Genomic DNA, 6,000 nt, shown 5'->3' with positions numbered 1-6,000 from the left:
CTTAATTTAAATACGAAATTCAACTTTCAGCTTTAAACTACTGGGGAAGGGTATACTGCCTCAGTTTATATTCATGAAAGAACTAACTGAAAAACACAGAAGCCTATTTTTTGCGCTTTTGAAATCAAAATGATCAATTAAAATTTGCAAAGTAGCAGTCATATCTAGTAAAATAGTTGAAGACAATAACCAAATTCTAGATTTCTTAGAACATTGGTGACTTAAGAAAGATGAATTATCGAGAGATTTTGTCACCAATTTTAATGAAATATTAAAATGTGATGAGGTCTGAAATCTATACCTACCAAGCATTAAGTTGAGACTGCTACCTTCCTAAATCCAGAGATTTCAGGATACAAAGTAAAATATGGAACAATAAACACTGATTCAGATGAATGTATGAAAAGACTCAAATATAAAATGAACAATATATTTTCATTGAAACCAAAGCAAAGTTAAATATATCCAAAACCAAACTTGACTACAAAACATAAATCAGTTTCAAGTAAGCACTAGAGCAAGTAAAATTGGTTACAGTGTTGTCTTTTATTTGCATTGAATCCATTGAACTTGAATCTTCTTTCACATTATCCAATCATTGATTGCTGATGCGGCAAGAAATGAGAAACACTAGTGGCCAGTGCCACATGCGTGACAAAAAAGAGCCCATAAGTTGTTGCTGCAGCACAACTTGTGTCTTGGCAACTTCATTGCCCACCCATCTTTGATTTTCTGGTTTTGAACTATTGAAATCATTATCCAATTTTGTTTTTCTACAAGGATCCAAGAATCGAATATCCTCCATGTAACTTTCCTGTTTCAATACATGCAGTCCAGTTTTTTTGAAGGTTGGGGCAAAAGTAAAACGATCTTCACATGAAATCTCTGCATGGTTTCATTCATTTTCTAAAAGTGCTTCATCTAAATTATCTGTTACTTTATCATCCTGCGGATCAAAAAGAACTGAACAATCACTTCCCAAGTCCATAGAGTAAAACAAATTTGCATTACCATTGATGATCATGTTGGTTATAATGCTGGGTCTAGATGTCCAACCTCTTGATGAGGAAAACTCAGCGACCTGTTCAATAACATGACAAATAGCAATGGCTGGGAGTTTATTATGAAACCAGAAAGAAATTGGAAATTCCGATGTTTGGAACTCAAACCACTCTGGAATCTTGGCTCTTGGCAGCAAATAGCAGGTTCTTCCAGCCTCATGCAGTTCCTGTGTGTCATAAATGCATTGTTAAGTTTAGCAATATCAAATACACTATCAATGACCAAATCAAATGCATAAAAAACAATACCTGATTGAGTAACATGCTTCTACATGAGGAAGTCAAGGATAGGCATTCTCTTGCAAAGAAATGTTTCAAGTTTGGAGGAATCCCTCTAATTTCTCGAAGATGCTCACAATAATTCAAGTTAAGTGTTCATAGAAAGCGGCATTCTTTGATGCATTCGGGAACAACTTTGAAATTATTCCCTGATAAGTTTAACTCCATTACATTAGCAAAGCATGGGAGAGCTATTGGAAAAAATTCATCTGACAGGTTGCAGTTTCTGAGATCAAGATATTGAACTTTTGAAGATGTGGTTGAGCTCACATTCTCTGCACCATCATCCTCTTTACGGAATAGACACCCTTCCCATCCCACACCTATGGCATTGATCAGTTCCGGGCTTTCTCACATCAGGCAAATGTTCGAACGGAAAATGCCGTTACAACCATTTTTCTGGTTTCGAGGGAAACACATAAAGTATGAAGCCGAGTAAGATTTCGTAATGAAGATGGAAATTTTTTTACCGGAGTTTCTCTCAAATCAAGGTCTGTTATGTTTTCCATCTTTCCTAATATTTCAGGAAAACTCTCAAGACTGTGACAATACCCAAGTTTGAGTTGCTCAAGAGAGGTCAACTTGATGGGGGTAAAATACTTAAGCCTGAGGCAACCTTCTGCGTCTAAGATTCTAAGTTTTTTCAAGAGCCCAACTGACTGGTGAATTGCAAATAAATTATCACACTCCATAAATGACAAATTTTCCAAATGTGGAATACAAGATACATCAGGCATCTGTGTTAAATGTTGAGAGGAGTCAAAACTTAAACTTGTCAGATTCACAAACTTCTGAAAGTGAAAAAAAAGAAGCAAATAAATATAGTAATAAACTATAAGAGAATTTATTAACATAAATCATAAAAATAAAACAAATGAATAGCCTTAAAGCGAACTTATTACCATACAAAATCAAGGAAATGAACTCAATACACTTGCCTTTTTAACATGGCAGCCAACTCACGTGAAGTAATCCCACAGTTGGGTAACTTGAATATAGCAAGCTACTCCATTTGAAAATCATATGGAAAATAATGTGAAGGATATCTCCACCATTCCAATACTCTTAAACTGTTAGGAAAGTGTTTTGGACCTTTGGAGAAATATCCACTTCTGATAATAAGTGTTTTGAGATTTTTCATCTTCTTGAGGGCATCTCCACCCCACACTATTTCTACTTCTTCGAATGAGGAGAAATTCATGCATATGATTTCAATCTGACTAGTCCCCTTTTAACCAAAAAATCACCAACCAATCAGAATAAATCCATAAAAATTAGGATTTCAACATGCATATTTAAAGAAATGTACAAATTATAAAACAAAAGAAAATTGTGACATGAGCATATAACAATCAAAAGAGATAATTCAAGGTTGAAGATGAAAAACGAAACCATCCACATGTATCAGTCTTATTCACCTTGTTCTCTTCTAAAACTTGAACTATATCTGTAAGGAGCCATAACCTACTACGTTTCCCAGGCTCTTGGGGAGATTCTTTCCGGACAATTTATTTACCCATGTCCTCTATCAAGTCATGTAGTGTAACATAGCCATCCAAACTAATATTTATGAGAGATTTTTCAACCAAGACTCCAATATGATGTTTCATGCAATGGCCATGATGAACATGAAGTATATCTTGGACCTCTGCCAAATCATATTTTTTGAAACAACAAGCAATGTCAAGAAAAACAACATCATCTAGAATCAAAAGAACCTTCTTTTGTTGGAGCCTATGCTGTATTATGGAAATTCCTTGTTTCACACCTATTAACTTATCCTCTCCAGCTGTTTCAGAAAGAATGTTTCTTTGGAGATGTTGTAATCCATGATTTTTGAGGTTTCTCTCACGTTTTCAAGGAAACACAAAGCTTCAAAATGGTCGACAATGGAATTATAAACTGCGGCAGCAAGTGTCGTTTTACCTACTCCACCAAGCCCATGGATCCCCAGCATGTGGATGACATCATCAGATCCAACATCCAGAAGTTCTTTTACTTCTTGCATACGTGACTCAAGTCCAACTGGATAATCCGCAACATGTAAAGGAGCACGATTAATCTTCTTAGAGACCAACTCAACAATCCTCTGAATAAACTTATATTCGTATTCTTCCCTATTCAATCAGAGAAATCTGAGAAAAGTCAAACAAAACTAGTCATCCTCCATATCTTGATATGTATGTATGCTGTTCAAGGTAATAAACTTTATTCATCCCTTTAAATTTCAACATTATGTTTAATTATTAATCTTGTCTCTATATTGGTCTACACCTTTATGTTTTGACCCTATACGCAAGAAAATGTATGTTTTAGCTCCTAGACAAGCATATTTAAGTCTCCCTCCAGTCCTTCTTCTAAAAAGGACCGGATGATATATATTTTGGTCCCTGCAGGTTAGTTGTCTAAAACACTATAAATCTACAACAAAATTTTGTGGCTGTGTAAAATAACCAGATTTTTGTGGCAGTCAATACAAGAATACTGTCAGCCACGTTAGTAACTGTCTTAATCGCTAGACCAAAATGCAAAAAATTTGCCCATTCAGAAACTAAAAGTTACAATTTTTTATGTATAGGGTCAAAACAGTAAAGTGCGGATAAGTATACGAATCCAATTAATAATTAAACCTAACCATAAAATACATTTAGAGAAGTGAAAATTAATGAATTAAGATGAAACAAGTTAAAGATTGGCAACGAAGGGTACCCATGTTTGAAATGGTAACCAGACAAGTTAGCCACTTGGTGCAGGGCCATCTTCCATGTCTCCAGCTTCACCAGGTTACACTTGAAAGTCTCCTTATCAGCGTTAGGCATGGCAACGGGGCCCGAACCCGTGGGGTCCGCTCCGGACCCGCCCCGATTTTGATGGGGAAAATTCGAGTTGATCGGGGTCGGGGTCGAGGTCGTGTTTTCCCCAATAGCCAAATTCGGGTTCGGGGTCGGGGATGGGATTCTCAATACCCGCCCCGAACCCGTACCCGAACCCGCCCCGCTAATTATTAATATATATTACACATTGAAATATGAAACTATTAGATTAAATTTTATGTTAGTGCTGAATTGAATTTTATGTTTTATTTAAAATTATTTTTTATTTTATGAAAAATTATATTTTTTAATAAAATTTTATAAAAATGTCGGGGGCGGGGTGGGGCGGGGAAAACCCAACCCCCGTCGGTTTTGGGGGCGGGGGCTGGGAGGGAAATGAGGAGTCGGGGGCGGGGATGGGGTAAACAAAACCCGACCCCGACCTGCCCCGTTGCCATGCCTAATCAGCGTTGAACTTCTTTTCATGATTAGCCAATGACTCTCCAAAACTACCTGTGTGGTTTCTCACATCAGAAGGATCAACCTTATAAAAAACTGGCAAAACCAATAGGCCCTTTCCCTTAATAAACTTAAGGATGTAATCAAGTTCGTTTAAGCAGAAGGAGGACGATGCATAGTTTTCAGAGAGCACGATGATGAATATTCTGGACTCTTCAATTGCCTTCTCAAGTCCTGAGGTGATTTGGTCCCCTCTAGGGATCTTCTTGTCATCCATGAAGGTGTGAATTCCCCTGTCAGAGAGAGCTTTATAGAGATTGCCGGTAAAACTGCAACGAGTATCTTCCCCTCGGAAGCTGAGGAACAAATCGTTGCTGAATCTGTAACTAAAGGAAGATGAGGATGATTGCATAGCCATGAGAACTAAGAAGAAAGGTTACTATGATTCTAAGATTGCGAATGGAATCAGTGGAGTGTTGGGTTTCCAAAGTCAGAACAAGAAGGTAATGTACCTTGTAGCTAGTGTTTTTCAGTGTGTTCAGTTTGACTGAAAAACTATAAATGTTGTTGTGATTGTGAACGTGGTAAGAGATGCAAGCTACTTTACGTTTTACTAAAAAGTACAGGTCTCTTTCTTTCCACTAGTAATTTATAACATTAAAATATTTTGCCCAACCAGTCAAATGATGTCTGGTTGGACTGAGGTGGGCGTATTCCTGTTTTCGATACAATGGCAATTTTTTATTGGACAAAATTTACAAAATTAAGAACTTATATCGTTTTATAAAATCTGGGCAGTTATTTAAATACCCCCGGGCCTTTTTTTACTTGTACACTCTCCTCTACTTTTGTTTTTTTAATTATTCTTCCAAACTACCCTACCCATGTGTTTGCCTGGTCCACGGTCTCTGGTTTTGGAGAACTTGACTATTAAAGTGACATGACTAGCTAGGCTTCATCCCTTTTTCCTCCATTTTTTCAGTTGCTCATAAGGGTGTTTAGGGGAGCCAATTATCCACGAATCTAAAGTGACTTAAATCAACTCAAACAATTTGTGTTGGATATGTTGGGAGTTACTATTAACCCCTAAAAAAATTTCTCAAGGCTGTAACATCCCAATTTTTTCATAAATAAATTTAAAAAGCTTTTTAGTAAAAATAAATAAATAAATAAATATAGAGCAAATAATAGGCTGAGTACCCTAGGTATAAATAGTTATGCCTCATTTTCGTTTTTCCCCTGCTCCTCTCAAAACCCTTTCTTTTTCGTGCAGCCCACCAAACCAGTCTCAGAAAAACGATGATCTCGAAACCGTTCACCGTTGGATCGTCGTGAAATTTGAGTATCATGTTCGCAACCCAATTCCAAACATTCTCACCGTTGGGAAT

General features: G+C 36.8%; 2 pseudogenes; both read right to left on the bottom strand.

Annotated features, from left to right (window-relative positions):
* Window positions 1-564: 564 nt before the first annotated feature.
* On the bottom strand, window positions 565-1,325 carry LOC102667747 (uncharacterized; annotated as a pseudogene).
* A 371-nt stretch (window positions 1,326-1,696) lies between these two features.
* LOC100788083 (disease resistance protein RUN1-like) lies at window positions 1,697-5,030 on the bottom strand (annotated as a pseudogene).
* Window positions 5,031-6,000: the final 970 nt, after the last annotated feature.

The sequence above is a fragment of the Glycine max genome, chromosome 19, assembly GCF_000004515.6.
Source record: "Glycine max cultivar Williams 82 chromosome 19, Glycine_max_v4.0, whole genome shotgun sequence".
Taxonomy (NCBI): Eukaryota; Viridiplantae; Streptophyta; class Magnoliopsida; order Fabales; family Fabaceae; genus Glycine; species Glycine max.
This window is presented reverse-complemented; position numbering and strand designations above follow the sequence as displayed.